The sequence below is a fragment of the Sapajus apella genome, unplaced genomic scaffold (genome assembly GCF_009761245.1).
Source record: "Sapajus apella isolate SASKATOON/1434 unplaced genomic scaffold, GSC_monkey_1.0 scaffold2, whole genome shotgun sequence".
Taxonomy (NCBI): Eukaryota; Metazoa; Chordata; class Mammalia; order Primates; family Cebidae; genus Sapajus; species Sapajus apella.
Genome location: NW_022436942.1, coordinates 85475518 through 85490500, shown reverse-complemented (window position 1 = coordinate 85490500; position 14983 = coordinate 85475518).

The window sequence follows — 14983 nt, the reverse complement described above, 5'->3', positions numbered from 1 at the left end:
TTAAATTTCTCCAAGCCCAGTTTCCTCATTTATACAATGGGAATTGACAATGCTAAGCCACAGAGCTACAGTTTCTAGAGATCAGTTCAAATAGCAGTGCACGACACAGAACTGACACTTATCCAAGAAATCCTTGAAAATCTTTTGGAGAATACCTAGGCTTTTAGAGGTTCCCAGGCCAATTGGTTTTTGTCTTTAATTTCTTCTTGTATTCGACCCATGTGCAAATTTTATGGGGCAGTGCATAGTCCTCACCATACACTGGTTTTACAGGCAGTGTTGAGTGGAGTCATAGACAAGAAGGATTTGGAAGACAATGAAGATTAGTTACATTTCTCCTTCTCTATTTTATACTTCTTCATGTATTCTGATAACAAACTGTTGTCAGGGGGAAACCTACAGATAGTCTGAGCACTGATAAATGAATTATCATTAACTAGTTTAAATGTTGTATGATGCAATGCCAGTGAAATTTGGGAAAGAAAGAAAGAATAAAAGGATCACACAGCGCTTGATGTCCACTACATCAGTAAATCTTACATATGCATTTTTTTTTAGGAAGAAAAAGAATTAAAAAAAAAAAAAAAAGAAAAAGAAAAAGAATACAGGAAAGGAAGAAAGAGGAAGAGGAAGAGGGAGAGAGAACAGGGGTGTTGCTTTATTGCCCGGGCTAGAATGCAGTCTAAAACTGGGTATGCCTGTAATTGTGTTTAATAATAGAGACATAAAAAAAAAATGAGGGAATAAAATAATTAACAAGCAGCCAACCAATATTTCATTTAAACCTGTAAATACGTGTGATGTAGTACTGATAAGAGTGTATATTTTGTGTATTTAAAGTGGAGAGTTCTATGAATGTTAATTAAGTCTACTTGTTCCAGATCTGAGTTCAAGTCCTGGATATCGATGTTAACATTCTGTCTCATTGATCTATCTAATATTGATGTTGAAGTCTCCCGCTATTATTGTGTGGGGGTCCAAGTCTCTTTGTAAGTCTTATATATCTGTGTATTTCTGTATTGGGTGCATATATGTTTAGGATCTTTAGCTCTTCTTGTTACATTGATCCTTTTATCTTTATGTAATATCCTTCTTTGCTTCTTTTGATCTTTATTGCTTTGAAATCTATTTTATCAGCAAAAATTGCAACTCCTGCTTTCTATTTATTTATTTTAGCTCTCCATTAGGTTGGTAAATTTTTCACCATCCCTTTGTTTTGAGTCTTTATGTATCCTTGCATGTGAGATGGATCTGGATGTAGCATACCAATGGGTCTTGGCTTTTTTTGCCTGTCTGTGTCTTTGGATTGGGGGATTTAGTCGATTTAAATTTAAAATTAATAACCATATATGTGTGTTTGATACTGTCATTTAATGTTAGCTGGCTGTTTTGCCCATTAGTTGATGCAATTTCTTAAATATGTTGATGTTCTTTATTTTTTGGTATTTTTTAGAAAGGCTGATACTAGTTGTTCCTTTCTATTTGTAATGGTTCTTTCAAAAGCTCTTGTAAAGCAGGCCTGGTGGTGATGAAATCTCTGAGTGCTTGCTTGTTCACAAAAGATTTTATTTTTCCTTCGCTTATGAAGCTTAGTTTGGCTGGATGTAAAATTCTGGGTTGAAAGTTTTTTTCTTTAAGGATGTTGAATATTGGCCCCCACTCTCTTCTGGCTTGTAGGGTTTCTACTGAGAGATCTGCTGTGAGTCTGATGGGCTTCCCTTTATGGGTAACCTGACCTTTCTCTCTGGCTGCCCTCAGTATTTTCTCTTTCATTTCAACCCTGGTGAATCTGGCAATTATGTGCCTTGAGGTTGGCCTTCTTGAGGAATATTTTTGTGGTGTTCTCTGTATTTCCTGGAGTTGAATATTGTCCTGCCTTGCTAGGTTGGGAAAGTTTTCCTGAATAATATCCTGAAGCGTATTTTCCAGCTTGGATTGATTCTCTTCGTCACATTCAGGTACACCTATCAAACGTAGATTAGGTCTTTTCACATAGTCCCATATTTCTTGGAGACTTTGCTCGTTCTTTTTTATCCTTTTTTCTCTAATCTTGTCTTTTTGTTTTACTTCATGAAGTTGGTCTTCGACCTCTGATATCTTTTCTTCTACTTGATCAATTCGGCTGTTAAAACTTGTGCATAGTTCGCAAAATTCTCGTGTTGTATTTTTCAGCTCCATTAATTCACTTATATTCCTCTCTAAATTGTGTATTCTTGTTAACATTTCGTCAAACCTTTTTTCAAAGTTCTTAGTTTCTTTGCATTGGGTTAGAACAAGTTCTTTTAATTCCCAGAAGTTTCTTATCATCCACTTTTTAAAGCCAGCTTCTGCTAATGGAACACAGTCTTTCTCCATCAGGCCTTGTTCTGTTTCTGATGAGGAACTGTGATCCCCTGTAGAGGGAGAGGCGTTCCGAGTTTGGGTATTCTCAGCCTTTTTAGGCTGTTTTCTTCCCTTCTTTATAGATTTATCCATCTGTGGTCTTTATAATTACCGTCTTTATAGTTGGGTTTCTGAATGGACGTCCAACTTGTTGATTCCCGGCACTAAAATCTGAGCAACCCACTGCTCCGGCCAAAACAGCGGCTTTAAGATTGATGGTGCTTTTCTGACTCTGCACCAAGAACCGCCACACCAAGGCAGCGGCAAAACCGCCTCACCGGCCTCAAGAGTCACGCTGGCGACAGGTGGGGCTCCTCCGCTGGGAATCTCCTGGTGTGTGAGCAACAAAAATTGATCTGAAAGTGTGGCGTCCTCTTGTTCTCTGCTCTTTCAGTGGGAGCTGCAATCCCGAGCTGCTAGTGATCAGCCATCTTGGATCTCTCTTCCAAGATATGCATTTATGTTACATCCATAGCCATATCTTCCTCTCTGTCTTCTAAACCCCACTTGACTGAAGGACCCACGGAGTCTGGGCTATGTCCCTTTACTAATCAAATGCCCCCTGTGTTTGCACAGTGCCTGGTGTATACATGGTGCTTAACCAGCATTTTGAACTTAGAAATGAATGAATCCAGAGGTGAAATAAACCCCCAGAGTGGCTGTTCAATCTTTGTTGGACTATCCCTAGTGGATTTAACATCACTGAAAGTCTTCAAAAAGAGGCAGAAGGGGCTTATGCGTCAAACAGATTTGGCAATGGCTGTAGACGTGGACCTGAGTTCTAAGATGCTACGAACCAAGTCTTCTCTTGATCACATTGAGTGATTTGAATCTAGGTATACTGATTGAACATACATAATGTGGAAATAAGTGTACAAAATGTTGTGGAAGTCACAAAGATGGAATGGACATGGCTCTGCTATTGGGAGCTTACACTCTAGCTAATGAATATTGATAGCTAACACTAATTGAACAGTGAATATTGATAGCTAACACATATTATGTGCCAGCTACTACAAGTGTTGATTCATTTAATTCTCATAACAATCCTTTGAGATAGAAAATACTACCTTTCACAGTCCATAGATAAGGAGATGGAGGTGTAGAGGGGGTTAATTAATTCAGCTAAGGCCACTAAACTGTGAGTGTAGCAACCATATTTTCAATCTGAAAAGACTGGCACCAGATCCTGTAATCTTAAACATGGAGCATTCCTTGTTAGTTGTGCAGGAATTGCTTAGGGTAGGTTCTTATGAGCCAGTATCAAGATGTCATTCCTGTAGTCCCCGTCAGAGGAATCAGTTGGTAGTGGACGTTTTTCAAACTATTTGTAAATTACTTTGTAAAAAAAGAGTAGGAAGACATTTTTCCTAGCTTTCTCAAGTTTCTTTGTACGTCTTCACAGAGAGGACAGATAATGTGGTTTTAGAGTAAGATTCTATTGTAATCTTTGAGGACCTATCTTTCTAATTTGTTGGCTCATGTTTTTATTGGATTAGTAATTGTATTTTTGTCAATGAATTATGGCTCCCAGAGCCTCAGAAGTTGGTCACACATCACCAGCAGGAGATGAGCATCTTTACTCTTGGAGAGAAATAAAGAGTAGAATCACGCGGATCTCAAAGATGGTGTGCCCTCCTTCTTATCCCTGCAATAATTCAGTTTCTCAGCTTCCAGTATCAGCCGGACTAGCAATGAGATGCCAGAGGGCTAGGAAGAGGACATTTGCTTGCAAAAGCCTTCCTTTCCCCAGGGAGACATCTTGTTTTCAAGCTTAGCCTTCCAGTGGTTAAGGCAGAATATCTTCCGATGGATGAGCTCTCCTGCTGCTTTCTGGCAGCGTCTGGAAAACTGGTTACTAAATAGAACCCACTGTCACCTCTGGTGAAGATCAGCAGTTTTGATAGAGCAGCTGCATTTTCTGAGCTGCTTTTCAGCAGCCACAAAAGGGCTCTGTGATGAGGTTTCCTCAAGGTTTTAAATTTTCAGATTAAAATATGGAAGGAAATCTATTTCTTGGAGCTAGTCCTCTAGAGGCACATTTGAACTACATTCATTGAGCTAAAGAAATCAGTATTCAGGTGGAGCAGAACAGGACAGTCAGATAGGTAGTGTGATCTGGCAGGGATCACTTCAATTCCCTCATTGGTCATTTATGGGCCTTCTGTTTGCCTGTTTGCAAATAACAGAAATCCAAATATGACTTGCTTGAGCCAGTAAAGAAAAGGGTATTGGACAAGTAACTAGAAGAGGTCATAATGACTTTAAGTTGGATCCAAAGGCCCATTAGGATTTGGTTACTCTCCATCTCTTATTTCTGATATCCCCGTATGCTGTCTTTATTCTCAGATAGATATTTCTATACAGTCACCTGCAGCAGCTAAGAGGTTTACATCATTTCACATTCAGGTTCACAAAAAAGAAGATTCTGTTCCCTAGTGCTTCCCACAATATTTCCAGGTTTAAAGAACACAGAGTCTCATGCCCATGGCCACTTTTGATCTCACAGATCTGTGGCCATGTAATAGAATAGGTGGATTGGCCATGCCTGGGTCACATACTTACCTCTGCAGCTGGAGGTGGGATCTGCTGAACTTGAAGCATAGGGTCAAGGAGTGAGGATTGATTCCACAGGGAAAGTTTCCATCTCCCGTGGGATGCTTCCTCTACTGCCAAAACACTGGACCCTGCTTAGGTACCAAAGTAGGATAAGGTTTTGCTCATGATTTTCCTATGTTCATGCTATTGCCTGCACTGGGAATCCTGGCCCATTCCTGCACCTGGATACTTCCCAGTCACCCTCAGACTTGGCTAAAGTGCTCCCTGTTCTGTGCAGCCACCACCTTCCTGTTGCTCTCCCTGCTACGGAATCTCACCTCTGTGTTTCCATCCTCCTGTACAGACATATTAGCGACTCAGCACTTTGTATGTCCCTGTGTATGTTGATGCATGTGCCCCCAGAGGTAGGCACCGTGCCTTGTAAGTATTTCTATCCCCATGGTCTATTCAAATGCAGTAATAGCAACAATGACAACACCGCCATTATAACACCCAGTGGTATTGTGCCAGAGACTGTTCTACTTTTTAAAAACACGTTCCAGCATTCAATCTGTACAACGTTTCCATGAAGTAGATGCAGCAGCATATGTGTTATCCCATTTCTCAGCTCAGGAAACTGAAGCACAGAAAGGATTTTAAGTATGTGTACACAGTGTGTTTTGAATAAATATTAACCTATTGTATGTCCAAGTTCACAGTACCTAAAAATGGACAAACGGTTCCTTCATACTGCCATCTCATTTAAAAACAGATGTTTCTGGAAATGTAGATTTTATGGAAGATTTTTGACTTGAAAGTCTCATGCAATTGAATAACATTTGCTTGTGTAGCAGTGTAAAGCAAATTAGTTACTTTTTTATTATTTATTTATTTATTTTTATTGCATTTTAGGTTTTGGGGTACATGTGAAGAACATGCAAGATTGTTGCATAGGTACACACATGGCAGTGTGATCTGCTGTCTTCCTCCCCTTCACCTCTATCTGGCATTTCTCCCCATGTTGTTCCTCCCCAACTCCCCACCCCCCACTGACCCTCCCCTGTTTCCCCCCACAGACCCCAGTGTGTGATACTCCCCTCCCTGTGTCCATGTGTTCTCATTGTTCAACACCCGCCTATGAGTGAGAACATGCGGTGTTTGATTTTCTGCTCCTGTTAGTTACCTTTTTAATTGGAAAGGGCCTGTGACTACATTCTGCCTAGGGACTGTCAGTCTTATCTGTCCTTAACATTGTGCAGTGTAGGATCAGGTAAACAAAACAGAAGCTAGAGGCTCAGCCACAGGCAGGAATGGAGTTGAGAGTGTTCCAGAGGCGTCCACAGCTATTGAGGAAGTGAAGGAAAAGGGTTCAGAACAGACTCCGGATTTATTTATCTGGAAAGGGTCCTTGTCTGCTAAGGGCTTCCAAAGACATCTTCTGACTGATTTGAATTATATTTGGAAGAACATGTAGAAAAATTCAAAAGACGTTTAAGGCTATTTCTTCTTTTTCCTTTAGCAATGTTTGGCAAAAATTCCTACCAAAAAAAAAAAACAACAACAACAACAAAAAAAACACTGTCATTCTATTTCGGTGCATAGATTTCTTTCCGTTGCTCATCACTAGGAGCCAGACAGCTAAGAATAAGTTGTCAGGCAGTTTGGATGTTATTGCTTAATTTTGTCCTTTATGCTGGTAATTTGGACTCTTATTGTTCCATTCTAATTAGATATGTGCCGTGTATTTCCTGTTGGCCAGGGACAGATATCGCTGCAGTCTCAAACTTTTGTTCCCGTCAATGTCACTATGATTCCAGTATTAATTTAGATTGTTTGTTAATTTCTGTCTTTGGCATCTCTAATTAAGAACTAACACTCTGGAATTGTTTCTGCATAATTCAGGGAAATCTTGGAATGAGCCAGTGTAAACCTGCAAGCCTCCCAGCTCGGCTCCACCTGCCCAGTAAATATGACCACGTGCTTCTTTGTCTCCTCTCCTGAAAGTCTTTCATCTGCTCTTTCCCCAAGGCCCTAGGGTCTTCTGTTTCCCAGAGACATATTTATTTTGTGTACGTTAGGAGAGAAGGGGACTTTCATTGATATTTTGGGGCTTGATTCACACTTTAAACTCCTGCCATGCAGCTTTGATGGTGGGCAGAGCACATCAATTCTCTTCACCATAAAGAAGAACTGCTCTGTGGAATTGGGACTTATTAATGAGTCAGAGCAGCAAAGATAAGACGTACATGTCTCTCAATCCTAGCATGTGCCCATGGCAGACATCACTAATCAATACTGGCACTCCTTCCTGCTAAACCCCAGATTCTCTCCCAAGTAGAGCTCCCTTGAGCCATAACAATGAATTGATTTGCCTTGGCCAGTGAGATGAACGTATTTTCTATTTCTAGTAGACCTTCCCACAGCCATCAGAAGTTTTCGATAAGGATTGAAGCATAATGTAAATGAGACAAAGGTGTGTATGAGGAAGTCTGATATACTGGAGGAAAACAAAGACAACTCTTTTCTGTTCTGATTCTGGAGCAACTGATAGGAAGGTCTTTGTATTTGATTTTCCCCTTTTCTCAAAGTCTCAAAGATAAAGCTCAGCTACTGGTGTTTACACCTTAAGTTCACAATTCACAGCATTCTTCCTATAAATGTTTTTTTCTAAAATAAATTTTCATAAGTAATTTTAAAACAAGTTTGGAAAACACAAACCCTGCTTTCCACCATGAGAATATGCTTATCCTGCCAAAGTGTTTATCTTTTCTTTGATTAATTTATGGGCAAACCCTGAGCACCTCAGCTTGTGGCTCCAGCACCTTTGTCAATGGCACCTAATCAACAGCAGGTTCAGAGAGTGCAGCTAGCGCTGGAGCAGGGAGCTGGGCCACACCATATGTTGGGCTTTTACCAGATAAACAACTCTCAATCCCTTCTGGGGCACTGTCTGATGAATATGAAATGCCTGGATCTTTTCCTAATCTAACAAGTGTTGGTGGTACTTTTTAAATCTCCCAATCTCATGAGATAAAGTGCTAAGATGAAGACAGCTTGTAAATAAGCATCTAATAGATGCTATACTGTGTAATAATAATCTTGGGCCTAAGTTGCAGGTGTACAAGTGATAGGGAGAAAAATTATCACAGAGCTTGTCTATAAAGGTGGAATCAAACCTTGTTTTCTGTGATTTGGACAAGGCTTCTTTTCAAAGGGAAAAAGAATCAGAATTTCTATTTTCCTTATACAGGAGGCCCAGCAAGCAGGTTCTAGAGATTGCCTGCAGTCTGCACTGGTGCCATTTAATTATACGGGGGGAAGATGTGGGGTAACATCAAATGGAGTGAGGCACTGAGTCCAGCTAGAAAGGAGATGTCCTGGGAAATGCAAATTAAGGTGAGCAGCAGCCCCTTCGTGTAGTTCAGGTGGACCAAACTCAGCCACTGAGGCCTGGCATCTTGTAAGCACTGTGCAAACCCTACTGTCCTCTCAGTCACTGAATTTTACAGTGTTTTGCACATGAGTCTGTCTCCTTCACTCAGTTGGGCCTCCCCTAGGGCATCAGCTCTCTGATTCCCTCTGTGTCCCCAGAGTCCTGCCCAAATCCCACCACATCACGTTGCTGGCCCTGAGCCGGGCCTGAGATTTAGCCTCAGGCTCTGTGAACTCTATGCCTTTAAAATGGTCACTTATGTTTTCTGGGCTGCATCTCTTCAAAGTGAGCACAGGTTAGATCACCGAGGTCTCATTCAGCACCAGGATATTAAGATTCTATGATGAAGGCATGTGTTGAATGAGCTGGGAGGGGAAGCAGGGCAGTGATCCCCATTCTGCCCACCTGCCCCCAAGGTCCACATTTGCTGGGAGGCCTGGACATCTGGGAGGCCTGTCAGTTATAGGCTGAGTGCTGGGCAAACCACCATGGAGAGATGAAGAAATGGTACATCCAAGCCATGGTCCAACCATGGAGGCCAGATCAACCCATGTGAATAAGCATTAATACAAAGAAACACATCCAATTGTGCAAAACATCACAATCACACCTCGAGAGGCTGAGCTAGGGAGGTGTTTTGGAAGTAGGGGCTGAGAGTGACTTCCAGTGCTGGTGAGGGCAGGGTGAGGCTCCCAGGACCTGCCAGTTGCCAGCTGTATGATCCTGGGCATCCACTTCGTCTCATTTACTCTGTGCCATTCTTGCATGTGTTCAGTGTTCCAGGCCCCATCCATGACCGTGGGCTTCAGAATATCAAATAAGGCAACAGCTTTGTCTTCCAGGGACTTTCATTACAGTCCAGGAAAGGCAGAGAAGTGTCGACGAGTTGGTCTTAGCGTGAGAAGACACAAAGATGGTTCAAGGTTCCTTAAGCCACAGGGTCTATGGACTTATTCACCTCAAGCTCACTGTGATAATTATTTGACTTTGCACGTTTATTATTTATAGTAGCCTAAAGAATATGTAAACAACTTTTACCACGGACACCACCCCAGACCATGCTGCTTTATTCGAACGGTCACATCTGCAATTATGTTCCCTGTCCTGTGGTGCACATGGACTGGGGCTGTGTCCCATAGAATTTAACTCGTGAAAATGCAGCTGTGTGCTGAGAGCCAAAACTCATGCACATGTGTGAGACTAATCTATCTATATTTATGTATATAATAATTGGTATATATTATATATACTATATATTATTTATATGTACTATATAATCTATATATTAATTCATATATAATTAAATATATTAATTCATATAAGATATATAATATGTCATATTGGTAAATATGTATAATATGTGTTATATATACCTACATAAAATACATATATTAATTGGTATTCATATATATAATTCACAGATACATATATCAGAAACTATGACTATTATACTGGGCAGGCAAGTGATTGGTGGTAGTGTTGGATTTAATTACATCATCTTTTCAAGAAGAAAGTAAGGAATGCACTGACAACCTGAGAAAAGCCCTGGTCTTGGGAAGTGTTGGGTGAGCCGTGGATGCTGAGTACAGCAGTAACCCCTGTTGCTGCCTATTCCCTGTCCTTGCTCTATTTTTTTCTTTCAGACCCATCTCACTATCTGACATTATATTTCATATCTATATGTTTGTTTAGTTTGCCTGCTTCTACCTTTAGACCATCAGCCTCATAAGGACAGGGATTGTGTTGTTCATTGCCCTCTTTCCGGGACCTAGGACAGTTCTTGGGTCTTAGCTCCCATTAGTAAATATTTATTCAATGAATGAATGGTTTATTCTTGTTTTAGGACAAGACCTCTGAGGTAGAGAAAGTTTAAATTACTGCAAACTGTGCAAGACTCTAAGCTTGGTCTCTAAATCCTCTAAATGAAAGAATTGGCAATGTTAGAGCTGGAAAATGTGGGTACCTTCAGGTTCACAGATGTGGAATAGGAGTCCCAGACATTGGAGAGTGACTTATTCACACCTGGTGAGGGGATGGGTTGAGATAAGGACTCAGGTCTCTGCCACTCCCTGTTCCATCTCCTTAGACTTGAGGACTAATTGTCAAATTAATCCCCAACTAATCCGTGCCTAGTGTTTAATGGCAGAAAGCACATCAGTGGTTGCCTGGGACCAGGGTTAGAGGGAACTAGGTACTGAAAACAGGCATGGCATCTTTTGAGGGTGATAGGAGTGTTCTGTCTGGGTGCATGGTGGTTTCTTTGTGTGTGTGTGTGTGTGTGTGGTTTCATTGGTGGACATTGTCAAAATCATGAAATTGTACAATTTAGATGGATGCAATTTATTGAACATCGATTATACATAAATGAGGTTGATAAAAAATCTTGAAGTGCACATTTAGGTCATGTCCTTTCACGATCAGGCTCTCATCCTCTGTAGGCAGGGTCATGCATTTTCTTTGAGTGGGCTGCTCTAAGGCTATAATGCAGGGTGCTGAGAAGCCCTCTGGCACAGAAGATCTGAGTGCAAATTGCTCTTCTGCCCTTTAGCAGCTGTGATCTCTGAACAAGTGTCTTCCCCCAGGCCTCGGTTTCCCCATCCATAATATAGAGACAGAGCAATTAACATTCATAGTATTTGCAGGATTTAATTAGTATAATTCTATGCAAAGTCTTATGAACAATACATGTTCCATAGTAAGTACTTAATACATGAAAGCTGTTATTGTAATTATGATTGTTATCGTATTTTTAGAAAGTGTAAAAACTCAGAAAAAAAATGATAATTTTGAGGACCTCTGCACATGGCACACGACTAGAGTTACCAGAAAAGGAGGTCCTGATCCAGACCCAAAGACAGGGCTCTTGGATCTTGTGCAGGGAAGAATTAAAGGTGAGTTGCAGAGTGCAGTGAGAAGAACCAGTTTAGTGAAAGCTACATAATTACAAAGTAAGGCATCCCCTGAAAGCAAGCAGACGAATGCCCTGCCTTTAAGTTTTTCTTATATGGGGGTCCTTTCTACGGAGAGTAAGCTAGGCTCTGATGACATGAGGGTGATCAGGTAGTGTGATAAAAGTTATTATCCCACTGATTTAAAGAAAACTGTCATTGACATTTTAGTGTGAGTACATCAAAACATAACTACACTTCCCTTGAAAGCATGTATTCTTGTGGGTATTGGGATGTCTGGATTCTCCATTGCTGTAGGAGCGTGTCCTTATAGGTATCTTCAGGCAGTTTCCTCAACTATAAACATCTTATGACCTTGGGTTTTGAGTGGCAAGGAATGCAGCCTGTTACACTCAGGATGGAGGTGATTTTAAAACGGTGTCACTGCGGCTCTCTGAGGTTTTGCTTCACTAACACTAACACTTTGCTCAACTCTGTAATCAGTGTTAACTCTTTGATCCTGATGGCCAACTAATTATCAACTTTTTAGGCAGGGTAGATACTTTTTTCCCTTTTCCTAAGTTAGAATGTCTGCTTTTTTAGTGTATTTGTGAGAGACATACCATCTGATTCTGTAGCTTTTCTCTCTTCTACCTTAGTGGCAAATTACTTAGATCAAGAGCAGGGTGATGGGATCGAATTGTAATGCATGGTTAGGTTTCCCCAGGCAGGCAGGCTGGTCAATACAGTGACACACCCAGTGGGTGCTATACAGACAGGTTTGATTTGTGCTTCTCTCTTAAACAGAAAACAAAGCCAGGAACCTTTCTCATGGGTCCCTCGGAGGAAAGCCATTTTCATTCTAAGAATCCTTTTTTTTTTTCACCCTCTCAATTACCCAAGAGTAATGTCTGGCAAAAGTGTTAGCTTGGTAGTGAAAATATTATGCTCTAAAGAGAAATTTTCAAAAATGACATTTATAGGCGATCCTGCAAATGTTAAAAATTAAGATGGCATAAAATGTCTGTTTTCCACTTCCAAGTTCATGTTTTCTTTAACTCTTTTTATAATAGAATTTGTAGCATTAAATGATCCTATTTTCTCTTACAGTTCAAGAGGGCCTGGAAGGCATCAGAATGGCTGTTTGATTCTAATCTTTACCCTGCTGGGTCATCCTGTCCCCTCCCATACCTCACCCCCACCCAACACACACACACCCTCACTCTGTTGACATGGTGTACAGAGGCCAAATCACCACTGGGAATCCAAGATCTCATATTTACCAGATTTTAGTCCTCAGACTTCTTTTGCCTTTTGTTCTTAAGTTTCTTCTCCTGGTCTGTCTTCTCCCGTAATATATGAAATGACATTTGTTTTTCTTATTGCCATTACCACGATAAGCTTGTGTAAGTCTCCTTCTTTGCCTTCTTATATATACACACACTGCTGGTGGTGGTGTACAGAAATGCATGGGTCCCAGAGGAAACAGCTGTGACGTATTCATTCACGCACTCAGCATCTATTTAGTGAACACCTTCTGCGTGCCCAGCACCGTGCTATTAGCAGAGACAGCAGGGAAAAGGAGAAAGGTCCATGTTCTGAAGCAGATTACCTTCAGGTGGAGAAGACAGATAAGAAACAACCAGGAGCATTATGAGAGTGCTAATTATTGTGAAGAAGTACGTTATATAACAAAGCAACCCAGTGGGGTTAACACAGTGTAAGTGACATGATATAAGCAGTACGAAGAGTCTAAGTAATGGAGACATGTTGTGAATTTAGTGTACACAGTAGCACACACGGCAAATTAGACATAGGAAATAGCGTAACAGAGATGGAGAGTGACCAGAGGCAGGTACCAAGTTTAAATTAGGAATGGCTCAGGGAATGCATTCGGAGGTGTGACATTTGAGATGAGGTCCTATGTCATTTATAGTCCTTTTGGTGGTCAGTAACAACACCACATAGATCAAGATAGCTTTGCCAACAAGATAGGGAATCACCTGATAAGACTCTCAAAGTGAGGGGGCTCCAGGCGGGCTGGTCCAGCAGCCCCTCCAGGTCATTGAGGCCCGGATTCCTCCATTCGTCTGTCCATCTGAGCTCTCAGGGTCACCTGACACATGTCGGGCTCCCTCAGGACTCTGGGATCCCTGCGGCAGTTCCTGTCGTCATTTTCCATGTGGTGGCATCTTATCAGAGGAGGAGGCGCCACTTCTGATGAGTCTCTTTGATCACACAGGCTTTTCCTTGGACTTCTCACAGCTCATTGGCCAGAGTAATAGGAGTGCTTTCCCATAACAAATCACTGGCAAGGAAGGTGGGATTTAATTACTGAGTTAGAGAGGCACATGGTGAATGGAGGGTTCTCTGAAGAAAACCTTATTACTATTAAAAGAGAGTGTGAGTGTGAGTGTGTATGTGTGTATGTATGTGTGAGTGTCTGTGTGTTTATATGTGTGTGTGTATGTGTGTGTTGGGCAGAGGGGCTGGTGTGTGGTCGGATGGCTACTAAGAAACACTTTTTTTTAAAAAAAAAAGAGTATGTATATCTCATAAGAAATAGTAGCCACACAGAATTGCCAAAGCCTCTCACTTAGTTACATTTTTCACTTATTTTTCCATGTGGGCTATCTCTCAATTCCTGAAAGTTGGGGCAAATTTAAGTCTGCCTGTGCTCTGAACGAATGCCAAGAGTCACTGCAATGTGATTTCATTTCTTAGGTACAGAAAGGGCCTCAAGCTTCGTAAAGCTGATATGTTCCTGACAATCGGATGTGATTCAAAATGATTTGAAGTAAAATTAGTGGGGGTGGGGGAGTAGACAAGAAGGAATGTATATGGTCAAAACAGGATTTTCCACAAATGCAGGAGAGTGGAGGCCTTCTCTGCAGGAGGTAGGATCAGGAAAGTCCCAGCAGTAGGGGCAGGCACCAGACCCGTGGTGAAGGGAGGGCAGAATTTCCTAACGCATCCATTGCAGGCTTCTTGTTTGTAGCGAGCCTGACTGTTTTGGTGGAGGTCTGCATACCACATGCAAAGAACACACCGCGTCCAGGCAGATTTGGGAAGCTTCTCTGAGGAAGTGATTTGAGCTTAGACGGGAAGAATGAATAAATGTTGAGTGAATGAAACAGCCAAGGCAGTCATGGAAGTGTCCGTTCCAGGGAGACGGAATCACACGGTCAAAGGCCCTGACGGTAACGGTTATGGCGCAGCCCCTGGAGATACTAAAAGGACCTCCATGAGGCTAGGTCAGTGAGCGACCAAAAGAAGGTGGAAGAGGAGCTTAGGAAGTAGATAGAGCTAATCATGCAGACTGGGTGGGAGATCCTGAAAGCCAAGGGAAACCATAACCGAAGCAGATGATTAGGTCATATTTGCATACACAGCCTCTCAAGGAAGAGTGTGGCAATGTGGGAAGAGGGGATGTGAGGAGACCAGCTTTGAAGCTATGGCAAATATCCAGGTGGGAAGTGGTGGAAGTCTGGACTGCTGTTAATAGCAGCAAAGAGAAGCTAGTAGGCACAAAAAGACACCTAGGAGTAGAACCAAGAGAACTTGAAGTGTTGCACGTGGGCGGTGAAGAAGGTCGGCAGAATTAAAGAAGACGCCGTGATGTTCAATTTGTTCTGCTGGATAAAAGGCAGTGCTAGTTATTGAGATGGAGCACTGTGCTGTGGGGGAGAGAGGAGATCGTGAATTTGATTTTGTATGTTTGGCAGCTAAGAAACTTTTGAGC